At 37.1% G+C, this 23,593-nt stretch overlaps 1 protein-coding gene across 7 annotated transcripts in view; it reads right to left on the bottom strand.

The window, feature by feature from the left end:
* Positions 1–23,593, bottom strand: part of NCK1 (NCK adaptor protein 1) — a 111,246-nt gene that overhangs the window by 84,566 nt on the left and 3,087 nt on the right. For 2 of the 7 annotated variants that reach the window (XM_053599293.1, XM_053599298.1), the window contains exon 2: positions 509–591. The exons of the other annotated variants lie outside the window; for them this stretch is intronic. The gene's annotated coding sequence lies outside the window, so the exon portion shown is untranslated. The remainder of the gene's footprint in view (positions 1–508; positions 592–23,593) is intronic. 7 annotated transcript variants of the gene reach the window in all.

Below are 23,593 nucleotides of genomic sequence, written 5' to 3'. Positions count from 1 at the left end.
AAATTCCTTCTATACCAAAGATACAACAAATAAGTTGAAATGTGTGAGGAGAGAGAGTCTATGCCAAAAGTAACCAAAAGAGAATGGAGATGGCTCTACTAAAACATCAGATGTCACAGACTGTAAACTAAAAAAAGTTACAAGACACAAAGGATATTATCTACTAGCAAAAGATTCAACATAGCAAGAAGTTATAACAATTATCAAAATCTATACACCTAATGATAGCCTATCAAAACATAAAGCAAAAATTAAAAATTTAAGGGAAAAATAAGACAGTTATACAATAATCAGGAGACTTCAATATCTCACCTTCAATACTGGACAGTACAATCAGACAAAAGATAAAAGATAAAAAGACTTAACACCATAAACCAATTCAATCTAACATACAGACAACACTCTACCCAACAACAGAATTCACATTCTTCTCAAGCCCATGTGGGACATTTAATTTATTAAAATACTCAACATCCGCCATTGAAATTGGCTGTTCAAATACTTATCTCCCTTTTTTATAATATGGCCTCTGAAGAGAAAATAGTCTCATTTCATTTTGGGTCCTTGGCACCTCAACAGGATATCATGCACCTGGTAATTAACGTTTACAGAATTAACAACATGACTTTCAGCTCTCTTCATAGTTTTTTCATTCCCCAGTCTAATATACCCTTCCTCCTTCAGCAAACTCCTACATATTTATTAATACTCAGTCAACATTTGTTTTCTCCGCATCATCTGCCCAGAGAAGTCTCCTTTCTCTGTGATTCTACCTAACTTTTGCCTCTCCGTTACCGTCAGTCCTTCTAGTCCTATTGTAACAAATACCTAAGGGTGACTTATGAAAAAAATAAATTTACTTTCACACAGTTCTGGAGGCTTGGAAGTCCAAGGTCAAGGGCCTTTTTGCTGCATCATAATAAAGCAGAAAGTAAAAATGGCATTAATCCATTCTGGAGGGCAGTGCACCCACAACCCAAACACCTCTCATTAAGCACCATCTCCTAGCACCACAGCATTGAAGATCAAGCTTCCAACACATGAATTCTGGGAAACACACTAAAACCATAGCACTTACTGTACAGTATATCCCACTGAACCTGAATTCTCTGAACTTTTGCTATAAATTTTGGACCTCCAGATGCAGAAATGATTAGTTGTCTGCCTCTACATCTGTTCTCTTCCTAAGTAATAGAATTATCCAATTTTAAGATAGGCATACAGCAACCACAATTTAAAAAAAAAAAAAAAGATATAAGCTTGGTGCCTGTAGCACAGTGGTTACGACGCCAGACACATACATCAAGGCTGGCGGGTTCCAGCCCAGCCTGGGCCTGCCAAACAACAATGACAAATCCAACAAAAAATAGCGGGGTGATGCAGCAGGCGCTTATAGTCCCAGGTACTTGGGAGGCTGAGTCTTGGGCTTAAGCCCAAGAGTTGGAGGTTGCTGTGAGCTGTGACGCCACAGGACTCTATTGAAGGGGACATAGTGCAACTCTGTCTCAAAAAGAAAAAAAAATACATATATATCTTCAGCCTCCTTTGCAGTTAAATGTCATTATATAAGCAGCAGTCAGTTGCAGGAGCAACCTATTCTGTCTCTGGTTTTACTCAGTGTTCCTAGCTCTAGTCTCCAATTCACATGTGATCCTTTTAGCCCCTATGATCTTGCTAGACATGAATTCAGGACAACCTCAACCCTATTTCCATATCCAAATCATGGCCTCAATTCCACTTTGCAAGCTATAATTCTAGTCCACTATGTCTACGATAAATTCAGTTCATTTCTGAACAAAGCTGTATCTTTTAAAACTATATATATACTACAAAGCTGTATCTTTTAAAACACTATATATTACTACTTTGTATTTAGAGACAGCATGCAGTAACAGTCAACTATTCAACTTAAAAATTACATTGTGATTCAATAAATTATTGAAACTATATGGATCCCTGCAGATACTGGTACAGGATTGTTAACAGGACAAAGAACGTTTTGTAGTACATCTGTACCCTTTGTATACAGACTGTTTACACAGCATAAACAACCACATGCCTTTTTACTCTGAAACTCGTTTATCAATACTAATATAATTTTTTTGACTTTGTTTTCATGTGGAGTACTTCTGAATACTTCAATGGTACTAATGGAGCAGTACCACTGAATGGTAAACAACAGTATTCCAAAAGAGAATAAATTATAAAATGTTTCATTAAGGATACTCTCTTTCTACTTTATTACAGTATCATCAGATTCCAATATATTAGGCACACAAAGATCTGGGGAGTAAGGCTGGTGCCACATTGAAAAAAGGATATAACGCCTGTGGAAATAAGTACAATAGGGAAAACTTTATGTTCCTACTTTGTTACAGACTTGAGTTATAGATAGTATTCAATTATCAATTCATAAAAAACAAGAAAGGGAGGGGCTTCAAGATGGCTGGATAGATACGACTAGTACCTAACTCTTCCATGAAGAGGACACTTCAAATATATCATCTAAGAGAGAGCATTGGAATTGAACAGAGAAGTGACAGGAAGAACCAAAAGCAAGACAGGAAAGGAAAGCAAGGCAGTCTGCTCAGCCAAAATCAGCCAGGAGCCTGGAGAGACTCCCCAGTGAAAGGAAGGGTAAGTAACAGACTCCCAGCATGGGCAGTATACAATTTATAATCCTTACCACAGGAGAACCCCTTCACCTGCACAGGTCCTGAGATTAACACAGGGGGCTGCCTGGAGCCCCTCAAAGGCATTGCTCCAGATATAGGATTCAAAAACCTACTGAACAAAAGAACAGATGGATACCTCTCAAGTCTAGCATGAAATTTAGACATCCAGATACAACAGGCTCAGAGATGCCTAAATACAATTTAAAAATGTCTTCTCCAAGACATCTTATAGTCAAACTTGTCAAAGCAAGAGAGAAGCGTCCAGTCACTTATAAAGGAACACCCATCCGACTAGCAGCAGACTTCTCAACAGAAACCTTATAGGTGAAGAGAATATAGGCTGATACATTCAAAATTGCCAGGAAAAAACAAAACAAAATAAAATAAAACCCTGCTAGCCAAGGTTTCTATAGCCACCAAAGTTATTCCTGATAAATGAAGAAATATTCTCTCCTAAACAAGCAAAAGCTAAGAGAATTCACCATCACTAGATCAGCCCTACAAGAAGTACTTACACCAGAAGCAAAAGAACAGTATTTACCAGCGGGAAAACACGCAAGAATATAAAAGCCACTGATAGAGCAAACATATACACAAGAGAAAATACTCAATTGTGACCACTGAAAACCACCAAACCACAATAATAAAAGAATGAAAGAAATGAATAAAGGATATACAAAACAACCAGAAATCAAATGAAAAAATGACAGAAAATACATCTTCACATACCAATAATACCCTTGAATGTAAATGTATTAAACTTTTCACTTAAAATATATAAACTGGCTGAAAGAATGAAAAAGATATGACCCAACTATATGCTGCCCACAAGAAACTCTCATCTCACCTGTAAAGATAGGTGTAAACTGAATGTAAAAGGATGGGGAAAGATATTCCATGGAAATGGAAACTAAAAATGAGCAGGAATTGCTACACTTATCTTAGACAAATCAGACTTAAAGTAAAAGACAACTTAAAAAAAAGATCACATAATTATACAGAGATCAATTCAGTAAGAAGACAACAATTCTAAATGTATTGAGAAACAAAGCAAGATCACATCGCTACAAAAAATTTAAAAATTGGGTACGCACAGTGGTGCACAACTATAGTCCTAGCTACTACAGAGGTTGAAATGGGAGGATTCCTTGAGCCAGGAGTTCAAAAGTCAAGGTGACAATGAGCTAAGATCATGCCAACATGAACAACAGGACAAGAACCTGTCTCTAAAATACATATGTACCTAAAAGAGCACCCAGATACATAAAGAAAATGTTATTAGATCAAAAATAATAGATTCCAATAAAATAGCGGAGAGTATACGAAAATGCTCACCATCATTAGTCATCAGAGAAGTGCAAATCCAGACTACCATGCAATATCATCTCACTCCAGTTAAAATGGCTTTGATAAAAAAAGAAATTAAGGTACAGTCCTGGCGTGGTAGCTCCTAGCTGTAATCCTAGCACTCTGGGAGGCCAAGGTGGGTGGAACGTCTGAGCTCGCAAGTTCAAGACCAGCCTAAGCCAGAGCAAGACCTCATCTCTAAAAAGAGCAGGTACCTAGAACATGAGTGATAAAACAAAACTGTTCCATTTTCCCCAAAACTAATTGAAATACATGTCTTTAAAAATTAATTCAAGGTGAAACAGACGTAATAAACATTTATACACACAGTTCTGTTAAATAAAATTATGAAAAGGAATCAATTATATGAACTATTTGGAACTATCAAAAATTTCAAGTTAAAAAGGGTTTCCTCACAAAATAACAGGCATTTTTTTGTTTGTTTTTTGTTTTTGTTTTGTCTAGAGACAGGATCTTGCTCTGTCGCCCAGGCTGGGCAGTGGCATGATTATAGCTCACTGCAGCCTCAACTCCTGGGCTACAAGGGTGCTGCCATCTTAGTCTTCCAAGTAGCTGGGATTACAGGCATGAGCCACCAGTGCCCAGTTCAAAACGCTTTTTACCTGTGAAAACAAACTATTTTTTGCATACTATCAAAATGTTAAAGATAAAGTTGTTGTAATGTATTTTAAAACTATATCATGGAAATCACAAAAAGTGCAGTATTTCTAAAAAATAAAAATAGCCGGTGTTGTGGCAGGCATGTGTAGTTCCAGCTGATCGGGAGGCTGAGGCAAGAGAATCGCTGGAGTCCAAGAGTTCAAGGTTGGTATGAGCTGTGATGCCACAGCACTCTAACAAAGGCAACAAAGTGAGATACCGTCTCAAAAAAAAAAAAAAAAATAGAAATTGCGGTACATATACATAATGGAGTATTATTCAGCCATAAAAAGGAATGAAATACTGTCATCTGCAACAACATAGATGGAACTAGAGAACATGTTAAGTGAAATAAGTGAAGCACAGAAAGACAAAATTCTCACGTTTGCACTCAAAGGTGGGAGCTAAACATTAAAGCAATTGATCACATGGAGATAGAGAATAGAATAATGGTTACCAGAAGATAGGAATGGTAGTGGGGAGGGAGGCAATAAAGTGGGGTTGGTTCATGAGTACAAAAAATATAGTTAGATAGAATGAACAACATTTGATAGCACAACAAAATGACTACAGTCACCAATAAGTTATGGTATACTTTAAAGTAACTAAAAGAGTAGAACTGAAATGTTCTCAACACAAAGAAATGATAAATGCTTGAGGTGATGGATACTTCCATTACCTTGATGTGATTAACAGACATTGTATGCCCATATCAAAACATCACATGTACCCTATAAATATATAACTACTGCATACTCATGATTTAAAAAATTAAAGTTAAAAAAGTAACCCTTGAGGACTTCAACACCCTACTCTCAGCATCAGTTCATCTAGACAGAAAATCAACAAACACTGGATTTAAATTGCCCATTAGAACAAATGGACCTAACAGACATTTCAAGAACATTTCGTCCAAGAACTAAGGAATATATACATTCTTCTCATCAGCACAATAAAGATCATATGCTAGAATACAAAAAAAGTCTCAACAAATTTAAAAAAATATCAAAATTTTACCAAGTTCTCTTTTTAGACCACAATGGAATAAAACTAGAAATCAGTAACAAGAGAATTTTGGAAACTGCACAAATTCATGGAAATTTAAAAATCATGCTTCTGAACAACCACTAGGTCAAGGTAAAAATAAAAATACCTTTTTAAACAAATGGAAACAGAAATACAACATACCAGACAAAACCTATGGGATACAACAAAAGCAATGCTTAGAGGAAAGTTTATAGCAATAAATGCATACATCAAAGAAGTAGAAAGATGTTACATAAGCAATCTAACAATGTATCTCAAGGAACTAGAATAGTAAGAAAGAACCAAACCACGAATTAGCAGAAGAAAAGAAATAAACATCAGAGTAGAAGTAAATGAAATAGAGATGTTTCAAAATTACAGGCTGGAGGGCGGAGCCTATGGTTTAAAGGAATAGGGCACTGGCTTCATATGCTGGAGGTGGCAGATTCAAACCCAGCCCCAGCCAAAAACTGCAAAAAATAAAAATAAAAAAATTACAGGCTGGGCACAGTGGTTCACACCTCTAACTAGCATTTTGGGAAGCCAAGGCGGGAGGATTACTTGACTCTAGGAGTTCAAGACCAGCCCAGGCAACACAGCAAGACCCTATCGCTACAAAAAAATTTCTACAAAATGAGCCAGGCATGATAATGTGTGCCTGTAGTCCTAGCTGCGCCACAGCCTAAGCTAGAAGGATTGCTTCATCTCAGGAGTTTGAGGATGCAGTAAGCTATGATGGTTCCAATGCATGCCAGCCTGGGTGAAAGAAAGACCCTGTCTCTTATAAAATAAAAAGTTACAAAGGGCAACGAAAACAAGATGGTTCCTTGAAAAGACAAACTAAATCCAAAAACTATTTGCCAGACTAACCCAGAAAAATGACCCCAGTAGACAAAATCAGAAATGAAAAACGAGATGCTACAACTGATACAACCGGAACTCAAAAGATCAGAGAACTTTTCTTGCAGGTGCCTATACCTGAAATGCCCATCAGAGACTATTATGAACAACTACACACTCACAAACTGGAAAACCTAAAGGAAATTGATAAATTCCTTCACACGCACACCTATCAGGATTGAATCACGAATAGAAAACCTGAACAGATCAATGAGTAACGAGACTGTATCAATAATAAAAAGTCATGCAATAATGAAAAGTCCAGGACCAGATGGCATCACAGCCACGTTTTACCAAACATTCAAAGAATTCCTATTCTCCTCAAAATATTCCCAACATTGAAGAGGAACAAATTCTCCCTGACTCATTTTATGAGGCCAGCCATTATGTGATACAACACCCAACAAGGATGCAACAACCAAAACAAAAACTACAGGCCAATATCTCTGATACGAACACAAAAGTCCACAACAAAATACTAGAAGCCAAATCCAACAGCACATTGAAAAAAAAATACACCATAATCAAGTGGGACTTATTCCAGGGATGCAAGGATAGTTCAACACATGCAAATCAATAAACACAACACATCACATCAATAAAGGACAAACACGAATGATCATCTAAGTAGATGGAGAAAAGGCATTTGATAAAATTCAACACTGCTTCATCATAAAAATTCTTAACAAATTAGGCACATAACAAACATAACACAATAAAAGCAGTATAGGACAAACCCACAGATATCATACTGAATGGGAAAAATTTAAAGGGGAACAAGACAAAAATGTCTACTTTCAGTACTCCTATTCAATATAGTACTGGAAGTCCTAGCTAGAGCAATCAATCAAGAACAAGAACTAAAAGGAGTCCATACTAGAAAACAAGAGGTTCAACTGTCCCTCTATACTCATGATTTTTTTTTTTTTTTTTTTTTTGGAAACAGAGTCTTACTCTGCTGCCCAGGCTAAGGTGGGTAACATCAGCTTCACTCACAGCAACCTCAAACTCCTAGGTTCAAGCAATACTCTCGCCTCAGCCTCCCAAGCCACTGGGACTACAGCTGCCCACCATAATTCCCAGCTAATTTTTTTTAGTAGAGATAGGGTCTCATTCTTGCTCAGGCTGCTCTCAAACTCCTAAGCCCAAGTGATTCTCCCACTTCAGCCTCTCAGAATGCAAGGATTACAAGCATGAGCTACCACGCCCTGCCCATGACACAATCTTCTATATCTAGAAAATCCTAAAGACTCTACCAAAAACTCTTCCAATTCAGTAAAGTTGAAGAATACAAAATCAACATACAAAAACCGGTAGCATTTCTACACACCAATAATGATCTAGCCAAGAAAAACAATCAAGAGACAAATCCCATTTACAATACCTAGCTCTCCTCCAGAAAAATCTAAGAATAAATTTAATAGAAGTGAAAGATCTTTACTAGGAAAAATATAAAACATTGAGGATATAAACAAATGTAAACACATCCTATGGTCATAAATGGGAAGAATTACTATCCTTAACATGATCATACTGCCCAAAGCAATCTACAAATAATGTAATTCCTACCAAAATACCAACATCATTTCTGTGACAACAGAAATAGAAAAAAAAATACTAATATTCATATGGAACCAAAAAGACCCCAAACAGCTAAAGCATCCTAAGCAAAAACAGAAGCAAGCTAGAAATATCACACTACTTGCCTGATGTCAAAATTATTAATATAGTAACCAGAAAACAATAGTATTGGTACATGAAACGTTTTAAAAAAAAGAAACACAGATAAATGGTACAAAATAGAGGATCGAAAAATAAACTGTGCCAAGAACATACTGAAGAAAGGTCGTTGTCATCAATAAGTGGTACTGGGAAAACTGGATATCCATATGCTGAAGAAATGAAACTAGACGCCTCTCATTACATACAAAAAATCAAGAGGGATTAAAGGTTTAAATTAAAGTAAGACCTGAAACTAAAAACTACTTGAAGAAAACAGGGGTAAAAACTTCAAAGGAATACCTGCACTTGCATGTTTATCACAGGATCATGCACAACGTCAAAGATATGAAATCAACCTAAGTATCCATCAGTGGATGAATGAATAAAGAAAATGTTGCATATAGATACATGAAATACTACTTAGCCATAAAAAGAATAAAACCATGGGCAGCGCCTGTGGCTCAGTGAGTAGGGCGCCGGCCCCATATGCCGAGGGTGGCGGGTTCAAACCCAGTCCCGGCCAAACTGCAACAAAAAATAGCCGGGTGTTGTGGTGGGCGCCTGTAGTCCCAGCTGCTTGGGAGGCTGAGGCAAGAGAATTGCGTAAGCCCAAGAGTTAGAGGTTGCTGTGAGCCGTGTGACGCCACGGCACTCTACCCGAGGGCGGTACAGTGAGACTCTGTCTCTACAAAAAAAAAAAAGAATAAAACCATGTCATTTGCAGCAACATGGATGTTAGTGGAGATCAACATGTAAACTGAAATAAACTGGGCACCTAATGACAAAGATTACATGTTCTCACTCATATGTAGCAGCTAAAAAATTTATCTCCTGGAGGTAGAGAGCAGAATGACAGTTACAAAAGGCTGGGAAGGGTGTGAAGAAGAGTTTAGTCAATACAGATAGACCAGCAGTTCTCAACCTGTGGGTCGCGACCCACGGGAACTATATCAAAAGGCATCAGGAAGGTAGAGAACCACTGGTACAGACATATAATTAGACAGAAGATGTAGGTTCAATAGCAAAGTAGAGTGACTATAGTTAACAACAATGCATTATGTATTTTAAAATAGCTACAAGAGAGGACTTGAAATCTCCCCAACACAAGGTGGCTCACACCACTAATCTCACACTTTGGGAAGCCAGTGTGGGAGGATCACTTGACATCAGGTGTTCCAGGATACCCTGAGTAACAGCAAAACTCCATCTCTACAAAAAAGAGAAAAATTAGCCCAGCACCACGGTGCACACCTATACAAGTCCTAGCTATTGCGGAGGCTGAGGCAGAAGGATCACATGAGCCCAGGAGTTTGAGGTTGCAGTGAACTATAACACCACTGAATTCTAGGCTGGGTGACACAGCAAGACTCTGTCTCGGAAAAAAAAAAAAAAAAGATGTAAATGAATTTAGCTAATTTATAACAGGTTATATTATTTATAACCCTCTCTGGGGTTAATTACTAGAGACAGCAAACAACTTGCCTGTGAATATACCCTTGTTATGTACCCAACCAATGGAGAACCCAATACCCCCAACCACATCCTTTAAATAACTCACACCAAGCCGATATTCCTCCTGCCCTAAATCATCCCAGGGCAAGGTATCAGACAATAAGGACAACCCTTATATCCCAGAAGGCACTAAAATTATTCAAACTATCCAATACTAAACTTATTCAAGCTTGCCTACCCTGTCTTGCCTATTCCTTTCCATAGAAATCACAACAAAGGGTTTGGCCCATGATTTCCTCCTTACTCCTTCTGCCTCCTGAAAAGGACAATGAACAATAAGCAATCTTCTGAAGGTATACAACCCACTGGTAACAGTAAAAAAAAAAAAAAAGACAAATACAGGGCCATGCCCGTGGCTCAAAGGAGTAGGGCGCTGGCACCATATGCCAAAGGTGGCAGGTTCAAACCCAGTCCCGGCCAAAAACTGCAATGGCTGGGAAGAATCAACATTGTTAAAATGTCCATACTACCCAAAGCAATCTACAGATTTAATATAATCCCTATAAGCATCATTGTCATAGTTTAAAGAACTTAAAAAAAAAAAAAAAAATGGAGACATCTGCGGCTCAAAAGAGTAGGGCACTGGCCCCATATGCCAGAGGTGGCAGGTTCAAACCCAGCCCTGGCCAAAAACTGCAAAAAAAAAAAAAAAAAAAATAGTACTTCATTTTATGGAATCAGAAAGGTTTGAACCCACCACCTCTGGCATACAGGGATGGCACTCTACTCCTTTGAACCACAGGCGCCGTCCAGAATGGGAGAAGATTTTTGCAGGCTATTCTTCTGACAAAGGTCTGATAACTAGAATCTACAGAGAACTCAAAACTAATCAAAAGAAAAGAATAAAAACCCCATTTCTATGTGGGCAGGAGACTTGAACAGAAATTTCTCTGATGAAGACAGGCTTATGGCCTACAAACACATGAAAAAATTATCATCTTTAATCATCAGAGAAATGCAAATCAAAACTACTTTGAGATATCATCTAACTCCAGTAAGATTAGCTCACATCACGAAATCCCAAAAGTACAGATGTTGGCAAGGATGCGGAGAGAAGGGAACGCTTCTACACTGCTAGTGAGAATGCAAGCTAGTGCATTTTCTTTGGAAAGAAGTTTGGAGAACACTCAAGGAACTAAAAGTAGAAGATCCTGCAATTCCTCTACTAGGTATATACCCAGATGACCAAAAATTATTTTACAACAAAGACATTTGCATCAGAATGTTTACTGCAGCCCAATTCATAATAGCCAAGACATGGAAACAGCCCAAGTGTCCATCGACCCATGAATGGATTAACAAATTGTGCTATATGTACACCACGGAATACTATGCAGCCATAAAAAAGAAGGAGACTTCACATCTTTTATGTTTACCTGGATGGAGCTGGAACATATTCTTCTTAGCAAAGTATCTCAAGAATGGGGAAAAAAAGTACCAAATGTACTCAATTCTACTATGAAATCAATATATAACCACCTACACACGCATACGAATGGCAAAACATAACTATAGTCCAGAAAGTAGAAGGGAAGAAGACAGATATGGGAGGAGGGAGAGATAGATATGTGCATGATGCAATGGTACATTTCAAAACTTAACAAATGAGTATAATTGTGATGGATATGTTACTTAGTTCAATGTAAACATTTTACATTGTATATCGAAGCAGTACCCTAAACCCCATAAATGCATCAATGTACGAAGTTATGATTTAATAAAAAATAATTTAAAAAGAGAGAGAGAGGATTAACATAAAAAAAAAATCACACATTGTATGATTCCCTTTACATGAAATGCCCAGAATGAGTAAATCTATGGAGATAAAACATAGTTAAGTGGTTGCCCAGGACAGGGGGAGGGGAAATTGGGGGTGACAACAAACAAGTAAGGGGTCTCCTTTTGGGATGACAAAATATTGTAATGTTATGGTGACGGTTGCACAACTCTGAGACTATACTAAAAGTCACTGAATTGCATACTTTAAATGGACGAACTATATGGTATGTGAATCACATCTCAAAAAATCACATCTCTAATGACCAAATGGAATTATAAAATGAAGCACAGGGATAAATAAAAGATAACTGCAAGAGAACAGAAACTGTACCATTTGAATTCTTGTTCTACTACTACCTCTCTGTGTTTTGGTAACATCTACCTACAGGGAGGCTGTGAGGATAAATTGTATGTAAAACATACTGGTTACAATGCCTGCTGTAAGTTGTGCTTCCCTGTCCTAGCCTCCTACCTAATGTTAAAAATTCCACCACCAACTGTATGAGAATATAAACTCAGTGATAGCTGTATCAGAATTTTGTGTTAAAAATATATGTGTGTTCCAGGTAGTGAATAACCAAAAAGTCACCAATTATAGTGGCAAAGCAATTTTCAACTACTCACTACAAGTTGATATATAAAGCAAATAGAAAGATAAACTTTAGACAGCTCTTCTCAGTAATTATCTACTTCATCTCCTCCATTCCTTCATTTTTAAACACCTCTTTCCTCTCACCTGCCTGCCTTATCATCTTATCCTCTACTATTCTTATACTGCTATTTAACAGAAGAAAGACAACAATAACTTAGTGTTTTCCATTAAGTTTTTTCCTGTTAAAACAGGGGTGGGGGGGGGAAATGCCAAGCATAGAGGCAACCCAGCTACTCGGGGAACTGAGGTGGGAGGACTGCTTGAGGCCAGACTGTAGAAAGCAATAATCATGCCTATGACTAGCCAGTGCACTTTACTCCTGCCTAGACAACACAGTGAGAGCTCATCTCTTAAAAAAAAAAAAAAAAAAAGGCTCAGCACCTGTAGCTCAAGCAGCTAGGGCATCAGCCACATGCACCAGAGCTCATGGGTTCAAATCCAGCCCGGGGCTGCCAAACAACAAAAAAAAAAAAAAAAAAAAGAAAGAAAAAGAAATGACTGATCATGAAGCTATAGGACAGTAGGACAGTTGCAAACTCTGCCCAGCTAATTCAAAGTTCCCTTTAAAAAAAGACAAAATTTTAAAAAGATGAGAATGAAAAGATACGCAAGAAAGCTCCCTCCTCCTCTTATGTTAATGGCTCTCTTGTTTACCTGGAGACCAAATCATATGCCATCTATGGACTGGGACTGGAATTTCTTAGTACAGTCATCTCTCTATATCCATGGGTTCCACATTCAAGGACCCAACCAATCAAGGATCAAAAATATTCAGGGAGGGCCAGGCATAGTGGTTCACACCTGTAATCCTAGCACTCTGGGAGGCCAAGGCAGGTGGATTGACTGAGCTCACAGGTTCAAGACCAGCCTGAGCCAGAGGGAGACCTTCCTCTCTAAAAATAGCTGGGCACTGTGGCAGGTGCCTATAGTCCCAGCTACTCAGGAGGCTGAGGCAAGAGGTTTGCTTGAGCCCAAGAGTTTGAGGCTGTGAGCTATGACACCAGGACACTCTACCAAGGGCAACAAAGTGAGACTCAGTCTCCAAAAAAAAAAAAGAAAGAAAAAAAAATCTACAGTAGCAATTCTAACCTACTATAATATTCTAAAAAGAACGTAAGTCTTAAGAGAAGCTAAAACAAGCCCTGAAGCCTTTCTCCCTCTACAAAATCCTCAACCTTGATGCCTAACTGTATTGCCTCTCACTGTATTTCACTTCAGAAATAATACACAGAACAAGTATGCTAAGTACTTTCTTTTTTTCTCTTCTTTTTTTTTTTTGTAGAGACAGTCTCACTGTACCGCCCTCGGGTAGAGCGCCGTGGCGTCACACGTCTCACAGCAACCTCTAACTCTTGGGCTTACGCGATTCTCTTGCCTCAGCCTTCCGAGCAGCTGGGACTACAGGCGCCCGCCACAACACCCGGCTATTTTTTTGTTGCAGTTTGGCCAGGGCTGGGTTTGAACCCGCCACCCTTGGCATATGGGGCTGGCGCCCTACTCACTGAGCCACAGGCGCCGCCCTATGCTAAGTACTTTTAATACAATGTTACTAATTACCACAGCAACCTTATGAAGTAAATATTAATGTCACCATTTTATAACTGAAGAAACTAAGGCTTCAAAAGTTTGGCCCCACACAGTGACTCAAAGCTGTAATCCCAAAACTTGGGGAAGCTGAGACAGGACGAATGCCTGCAGCCAAGAGTTGAAGACCAGCCTGGGCAACATAGTGAGACTCGTCTCTCACAAAAAAATAGAAAAATTAGCCAGGCATAGTGTCATGTGCCTGAAATCCCAACTGCTCAGGAGGCTGAGGCAAGTGGATCCCTTGAGCCCAGGAGTTTGAGGCTGCAGTAAGCTATGACTACGCCACTGCGCTGCAGTCTGGATGATAGAGCCAGACCCCGTCTATTATTAAAAAAAAGAAAAAGAAAAAGTTTAACTCACCCATGGTCATAACAAGTAAGTGAAAAAGTTGATTTCCTACTTTTATAATTTCTATTATATAAAATTTCAAACACCAAAGAACAGAGCAACCCCCCCCCAAAATCCATTTTCCAGCTACAATCATCACTCATGGCCACTTGCTCTATCCATATTCTCACCTACTCCTGTTTCCCCACTGGATTATTTTGAAGCAAAATCTTATTTGCAAAATTTCAATATATACCTCTAAAAAAATATTTTCACCCACATTTAACTGTCTATCTCTAAGAGACAGGAACTCAAAGGTATACTCTATCATTCTCATTAAGCTATATCTTCCTGTACACAAAAGAAAGCCCAACATACTTTTTGACCTCTTAACTCAGCAGAAGTTCACCTCCCTACATTGACTACCTCTTTAAGTTGACCTAATTTTCATAAATGAGGAATGCACAGCATGTACTCAATGGAAGCTCATGTTGACCAGTTTGTTACAGTACCTTGATCATCTTATAGAGGTTCTACTGTACTTCATAGAAGGTAACGTTTCAGAACCTTCAAATGCACATGACAAGAAATAGCTAGACTATATAGTTAACCACATTAACCATCCCTCTTCTCTGAAACTCTTTACTGGTTTTCTTGACCCTACATTAAATTCATTCTCTTTCCCCACCCCTCCACTGACTTCTGGTTTCTATTCTGACTTCTCTTTTTCTTCTCCTCCAGCCATCTGGTCTTCTCAGTATAGACCCTCTAGATAATTCATTAACTCATCCATTTTTATAGCTTCGTCTTATTACCTTTGGTTAACTGACTCCCAAATCCGTAATTCCAATCGTGTTCTTTAATTCAAGTTATTGTTCCTCAACATTTCTACTTGAATGTCTTGCTATCACTTCAGATTTAACATACATCAATTCTAACTCATCATTATCTCCAAAACCCAGTTTTTCTATCCTCTTTACCAATTTGTTAGATTACAAACCATTATTTTCCCATTCATCCATGCTCACCTTAAGTAACACATCAACTTGTGTTGGTTTTTCTTTCGAAATGCCTCTCATCCCTCCTTTTTACTTCCACTGACACTGCCACCACTGAAACTCAAGCCTTCACCAACTCAACTAATTTATCATAAGTACCTTTGATTGTAATTCACACTCTCAACTTCAGTCTGTTTAATATTCATTCATTCACACATGTACTGAATGACCAGTGTATCCTTATTAGCAGACAGATGCTACAGGGATACAACAGAGCAAAACAGACATCTCTTTCTAGCAGAAGAAACAAAAATTTTTAAGTAATTATAAATTGTGAAAAATACTGATGAAGATAGAAGCACAATGCTATCACAAAGTACAGAGAATAGAAATGCTACTTTAGTTAGAGCCTTTCATTAGGGATAAAATTTAAGCTGACGTTTTCAAGATGAAGAGTAGACAAGTCATGTAAATGTTTACATCAGAGCACTTCAAGCAAAGTAAACTATAATGCACATAGGTGCTAGGAGAGAAAAAGCCTCACCTTATGGGAAATAACCTAGTCTAATGTGGCTAGAGAATAATAAGGCAGAAAGTGGTACAATGTCAGGGTTGGAACAAAAGACATAGGCCAATCTACTTCCACACATAACAAAACAACACTGAAGGTTGAGAGTCAGACATAGGAAAACACACCTGACATCCTAGCTACTTGGAAGGTGAAAAGGAAGATCATTTGAGCACAGGAGTTTGAGACCAGTCTGGGAAACAGAGAGAAACCCTTCTCTCCAAAAATAAATAGGCAAAAGACAGAGAATGCTAGTCTAATATCTGTACTCTTTTCATCATTAGCATGGTGCTATATGACATTTCCCAGCCATCCCTACATATAGGTGGGATCACATGACTCATTTCTGACCAATGGAATGTGGGTTAAAGTTATATATACCACTTCAAACCTATATTCTTTCAAATACATGGCTTTTAAGGCTACAAACATTCCTCTAACTTTGGTTTTACCAGTATTCCTTAAGTTATACCATATTTTCATTGTGCAGTTCAAAATTGTTTAATATTTTTTCTCAAATTGCTACTTACAAGCTTACTGTTTAATTTTCAAACAGGTGACAATTTTTCTTTCTTTTTAGAACTCATTTCTGGCTTAATTTCAACATGTCAGAAAGTACAGTCTAGAAATAATTATTTCAACTTTTTTTAGTGTCCACAATGTGTCACTTTGGGAAAAATTTCCACAAGAACTTCAAAAAAGTCTGCATTTTGCAGGTTTGGAGGAAATGTTTGATACATGTCAATTAGACTCACATGTTAATTACATTGCTCAAATTCTGTATATTCTTTTGACTTCATCTTAATATTCTCCTAATTAATCAGAGAGGTATAGCAAAATACCCAAATTATGTTTATGGATTTGTCTAATTCTTTTAATTCTGTCAATTTTTTGCCTACTAGGTTTGGCAAAGATTAGAAAGAATGATAACACAAAGTTTGGAAACACTGTGATAAAGGTGTAAAGTGGTATTTTTTTTTCCCCAGCACCAGTTGGACAACAGTTAGCAAAATCTTAAGTATATAATAATATATCTTTGAACCCAGTTATTTAACATTTAGAAATTGATCCTAGAGAGAGAGGAGATCCAGACAAGTTCTTCATTTACACTAAATACCACTTAGCAGTTACACTGATTCATGAATTCTCACTGAAGCCTTATAATAATCCTTTGATTAGGTATTCCCCACATTAAAAATGAGGAAAAAATGAGGTAGAGACTTAGCCCAAACAGTAAATGGACCCTTTGCTAGAACCTAACTTGTCTGACTCTAAAACTTTTACTCAATATATACTGTTAACAAAAGATGAATACAAGTCCTGTTGAGCACTTCTTTAATTGCAGAAGTCTCACGTGACTTGAGTATTACAAATTTAATACAGTTTTTTCTTTCTTAAAATGTATATACATGTTTTTGGCACCCTACATATATACTGATGGAAGGATGTTCACAGAAGCCTAGCTGGAAAACAATATATAGCATGTGATCCTAGTTTTCAAAAGTATGATGAGTTTACATATTCACAGAAATAAGTTTAAAAATAATAGTGATAAATAATGAAGTATTATCATTTAGGGGGAAGAAAATAATAATTATGCAAGAAACCAGGATAATAACTGCTCACACAATTAAGACTAAACAAAACTGAGCTTGCTGGAAGCCAGAACTTTAAGAAAAACATATTTTACTTCTTGTAACAACATAATCCCAGTCTCTCCTACTATCACATGTGGACCACATTAATTCTTCTTATCATTTCTGATTGATATTAGGGGTAAAATATACACACCACACACATTCGTGTGTGAGTATGGATTCATGTATCCATTACATTACTGTTTTGAACAGCTTCTTACCTAGAGCCAATTTATTCCCCCAGCTATGATTTGCCATCTAAAAGAGGGATGATAAAAATGGCTCATTTAAAATATGATTTCAGCCTGTTCTTTTAGGCTTACAACTGTTCTTTTCCCCATTCTTCAAAATATTATACATGAGCCTCCTATGTTCTGCACTTACATGGCAAGACAAAGAACAATCCATACAAATACCTATTTGGTGCTCTCTGATTTATTTCTTCAATATTTTTCTTGTCCTACTCTTTAACATTTAACATTAAAGAATTGACAACAGAGTATATCCTACCAATTTTTACTTTTAACTTCCATATATGCACTAAATAACTTCAGGAAGTTCAAAGATTATAAACTGAAGCTTCTTTGTAGGAATAAAGGTAGAAATAATTTAGACACAGCTTTATTAAAATAAATAAGGAACTTTATAACAAGGACAGAATAGGCAAATTCTTTTGTAAAGAACCAGATAGAAAATATTTTACCCTTTCTGGGCCTGAGTCTTACATATTTTTTTTTTTCCTCCCAACTCTTAAAAATTCAAAAAAAAAAAAAAAAAATTACCTCGAGGTAATTTCTGAGATTTCTGAGATTTAAATATAGAATTTCTGAGATTTAAAATCTAAAGTTTTAATTTACGAAATTAACCCACAAGGGCAAAATATCCAAAAAATAATAATACAAATAAAATTTCAGATGCTAAAAGACAAAATGGAAAACTGGTAACTAAACTCATTTAGTGAATTCCAGAATGGTGAAGCCTATACTAGAAACTGAAAAACCGAATTTATACCCTGGAATCCTGGAACTATTCGAGACCTGGCAGTACCAGGTATTGCCTAATCTGGAAGAGTAAGTTAAATAAGAAAGACTGGATGAGAACTGTCTGAGAAGCAGTTAAACCCTTGGAAATTTCCCAAATGGTCAGCTACCAAACTCTACCAAAAGCCTATAAACATCTATATTTTTTTAATTTTTGTAACATTCTTTTTTACTTGTTTTTTCCCCCCACAGCCAATAGCTGTTTTATTGGGTATTTTTGTTTTTGTTTTTGAGACAAAGTTTCATTCTGTTGCTCAGGCTAGAGGGCAGCAGTGTCAGCCTAGCTCAAAGCAACCTCAAACTCTTGGGCTCAAGAAATAGATCCTCTTGCCTCAGCCTCCTGAGCAGCTGAAACAACTCCCTGCTAGTTTTGCTATTTTTAGTAGAGACGGGGGTCTCAATCTTGTTCAGGTGGGTCTTCAACTCTTAAGGCTCAGGCCATCTACCCGCCTCAGCCTCCTAGAGTGCTAGGATTATAGACATGAACCACCATTCCCAGCCCCAGAGTTATTTTAAAGAGTTCCTGAACTAGGGGTTCAACCAGATATAATTAAATATCTATGAGCTAACTACCATAAAGTGGGAAAATGAGCAGTCCACTCCCTTATACCAAAACGAACAAAAAACATCTAGTGGCACCCTTCAGCCCTCAGGCAAACTGAGTTTTCCCTCATGAATCTGACCCAGAGGAAACACCTAGACCTCAGGGTTTTCTCAAAAAGGACTCATTTGGACCACCATATGGTAACATTCAAAGTCTATAAATCCCAATCAATTTAACTGTCAATCACCCAAGGATTTCAACAGCTAAAATAAGCTTCTAACACCAAAGTTAGAGACTGAAACAAACGGAGAAAAGCCACCTTCAAAGAAACATGAAAGGTGAAACATTTTTTTTAAAGCCCTTGATGAGCCTCAAAAATTAAAGATAGTGCACGCATGCAAAAGCACAGGATGCTATATAAAGAAATTTCTTTTTCTCTTTTGAAATAGGGTCTTGCTCTGTTGCCCAGGCTAGCTCACTGCAACATGCAACTCCTGAGCTCAACTGATTCTCTTGCCCCAGCCTCCCAAATAGCTGAGACTATAGGTGCATGCCACCAAGCTTGGATAATTTTTCTAGTTTTTTTAGAAACAAGGTCTTGTTGTGTTGCTCAGCAACTTGAACTGGTCTTAGACTCCTGGGCCTCAAGCAATCCTCCCACCATGGCCTTCCAAAGTACTAGGATTAAAGGTCTTAGCCAGTATGTCCAGCCAAAAGAAATTTTTAACAAAACAAAAAAGAGCATATGGGAAATCAGAATCTTGACATCAAAAATTAAAAACTCAATGAAAGGCTTAGGAAATAAATATCCCAAATAAAACAGAGCAAACATATCAGGAAAACAACAATGGAGAAAAAAAGAAAATTCAAAAACTAATCTAAGAGACCCAAACAAATGAAAGAAGTTTAAGAAAAAATAAACAAAAAGGAAGAAATCCACTGTTATGAAATTGGCCCCAAAAATTATTTTGTTGAAGCCTCAACACCCCAATATAATTATATTTGAAAATAAGGCTGTTTAAGGATGTAATTAATATTAAGTGAGGTCACAAGAATAGGGCCCCAATACAAAAAGAGAACAAATCTCTCTCCATGGAAAACCCACAAGAAGACACAAGCAAGAATATAATTAGCTGTCTACAAGCCAGAAGGGAAGACTCATCAGAAACTAACCATATGGCACCTTATTCTTGAATGCTAGAACTATGAGAAAAGATTTCTGTTTAAGAAACATGCTGTGTGATATCTCACATGACAGTCCTATCAGACTAATATAAACCATCAATGAAATAAACCAAGAAAATTTCCCAGAATAACATAATTTGCAGATTTTGAAGGTACAACGAATATTCAGGAAAATGAATATCCAAGAAAATAATTAAAAATAGATGTACACGAAGTCAAATCCTCAAGAAATTTCAGAATACAGAAACCACAAAATTCAACAAAGGCAAAAACACGATCAAGAATCAGAATGTCTTCAGACTTCTCAAAGGGATGACAAACTAGAAAACAATGAAGCAAATTATTTGAACTCTTAAGGCTAATTATTTTCAACCTGGAATTCTTATCCAAACAAATCAAGTAGGAGACCAAAACAAACAAACAAACAAAAAAAAACAGACATGGTCTACTGTGTGATATACTCCATCAAATGGAGAAGTTAAACAAACCAAAAAACTTACATGATTTTCACAGAAATTGAAAGATTTAACACAAGAGAAAGAGGCAGTCTCCAGTTTTATGGTAAGGGGAATCCCATAAAACTATGTACCAACCATACAGGACTGGCTCAAAGAGCTTCAAAAATTGCTAAGGACAGCACAATTCTGCTACTAAAAGAAATAAGTATGTCCACTCAAAGATCTGCAAATGAATGTTCACAATAGCTTTATCCACAATACCTAAAAACTGCAAACAAACCAAATGTAAAACTTTTCATCTATGGTAAATTTTTTTTAATTGGAATACTACCATGATGTTGCTGTGCCCAATATCATGATGAAATTTCACCATGTTAAGAGAAAGTAGCTATCGACTCAGCGCCTGTAGCTCAAGCGGTTAAGGCGCCAGCCACATACACCAGAACTGGGGGGTTAGAATCCGCCCCGGGCATGCCAAACAACAATGACAATTACAACCAAAAAACAGCCAGTCACTGTGGCGGGCGCCTGCAGTCCCAGCTACTTGGGAGGCTGAGGAAAGAGAATCGCTTGAGCACCGGAGTTGGAGGTTGCTATAAGCTGTGATGCCACAACACTGTACCCAGGGCGACAGCTTGAGGCTCTGTCTCAAAAAAAAAAAAAAAAAAAAAAAGTAGCCATCCACAAGAGAGTATATACTGTCTGGTTCCCTTTATATAAAGTCCAGAACAGAAGTAACAATACTGATTACTTTTTGGAGGATAGGAAATACTGATTGAGAGGGGACACAAAAGAGACTTACAGTACACTGGAAATGTTCTATACCTTGATCTGGATGACGATCACATGGATGTCTACAATTACAAAAATTCACTGGACTGCACATTTAAATTTTGTGCTTTGCAATAAAAAGAATTTAAAGATTTCTCTAAAATCTTTTTTTTTTTTTTTAAATGAGATTTTCAACCAGAGCTCACAACAGGATTCAATGAAAAAGAAAATATTTTTAAGCTTATACACAAAGATCTTTATTTCAGATTTATAATAGCAAAACACGTTACACAAATACACACACACATACCTTGAAATAAATTTAATAAATGAATGTCATGCCATTCCTGTATTTATTTCTCTGGTGTGAGAGAGAAATTGTTACTTGCTGTCTATTGCTAGTAGCCAGACTTAATATTAACTACCCTACAGAAGAGGAGGGAAGAACATGTTCACAGGTTCTAAGGCAAAAAAAGAAGGTGCTATTCAAGGCCCCAAGAGGAAAAGGATAATAGCAGAAGAGGCAAAAAGCCAAATCGTGCAAGGCCTTATAGGAAATGAAAAGAAACAAAAATAAAAGTAACTGGATTTCCTAGGGCAGCAGAATTACTGAGATGGAGGGGGGTATACTTTAAATATGCTAAATGTTTCTAAAAATGAAAGATATTATTTAAGAATATCTAGCACCTAGAAGCGATTAGGCATCCCCAAGGAAAATTTTCCAATGTCTTAAGAAATTAATAAAATATTTCTACAACATAGCTGGAATACTTAAAATAATACATGGCATATTAAATTCTTTGTTACATCCATTATTTGAGCTGATCTACATAGCCACATGATTTGAAAATATGTACTGAAAATTTTAGAAGACTTATTCTTAAAAGAAAAAAAAAACCCTTTTGTGAAGTGCCCATTCCCTACAAAGCTTCCATGTATTCTCATTGCTTGGATTATTCAGCTGATCACCTAAACAACAACAAAAAAAAATATCATTCATACTATATTCATGTTCAGTTCAGCAAATCTTAAGTACAACTGCAGGAAAAAGGAACAAGAGAATCAGTCTTTCAAAACTATAGCTGATAGTTTGAACAAATAAAAATTAGCAACCAAAAAATACATGAAAAACAGACCAAAAGAGTAAGCATTCATTCTTTCCAGAGAGATTTCACCTGATGGCTCTCTATGCTAACAACATTAAACTACTGTTACAAATATGTAAGAAAAAGGGCAAGGCAACCCTATTCTGTTTCTATTAACAGAAACCTCATAATTAAGAAAAAAGAAAACATGAAGAATATATTAAAGCTAACACCAAAAACAAATGATTTTTCAAATATTTTGCTCAACAGATGTACTGCTGCTTCTTGACACATGAATAAAAGAAAGTAGCAAAATGTGAAATGTTATTTTTATAATACTCAAAAGGTGAAAAAGAACATTTTGCTAGATCATTTACATTTAGTTACTGTGATACGTCCTGACAGTTTCTTACAAATCACTACATTGTTTCTCATCTATGTTCTTCAAAGATTCATTCTCTCTACAAGACATTCAAAAAGACAAACTAAATTCCAACAGGAAAAGCCTATAAGGAATTCAGTTCCCTTTTTAGTGGGTCATAGGACTGCACTGCAGAAATATTTTTCTTAATACATCTAACAAGCACAGAAAGACTCCATTTTTTTGAGGGGGGAGACAAAGTCTCACTCTGTCATCCTGGGTGCAGTGCTGTGGCATCATTATAGCTCACAGCAACCTCAGTCTCTTGGGCTCAAGAGAGAAATACTCCTGCCTCAGCCTCCTGAGTAGCTGGGACTATAGGCGCCGGCCCTGACACCAGCTAGTTTTTCTATTTTTAGTAGAGACGGGGTCTCACTCTTGCTCAACCTGATCTGGAATTCATAAGCTCCAGCAATCTACTCACCTCCATCTCCCAAAGTGCTAGGTAGGATTACAGGCATGATCCATATATACTTTCAATCATTGTTTAAATAATTTATAATGCAAGTCACCAAGATACTCCTGCCCTCAAGAAATATCCACACATTTCTTGTGTGATGTGTGCACCACACCTTTTGGGGGCAAGACACGATTGTAAGAGGGACTTTACCTAACAAATGCAATCAGTGTAACCTGGTTTCTTGTACCCTCAATGAATCACCAACAATTGAAAAAAAAGAAAAAGAAAGAAATTTCCAA

The sequence above is a fragment of the Nycticebus coucang genome, chromosome 8 (genome assembly GCF_027406575.1).
Source record: "Nycticebus coucang isolate mNycCou1 chromosome 8, mNycCou1.pri, whole genome shotgun sequence".
In the NCBI taxonomy this organism is placed as follows: Eukaryota; Metazoa; Chordata; class Mammalia; order Primates; family Lorisidae; genus Nycticebus; species Nycticebus coucang.
This window is presented reverse-complemented; position numbering and strand designations above follow the sequence as displayed.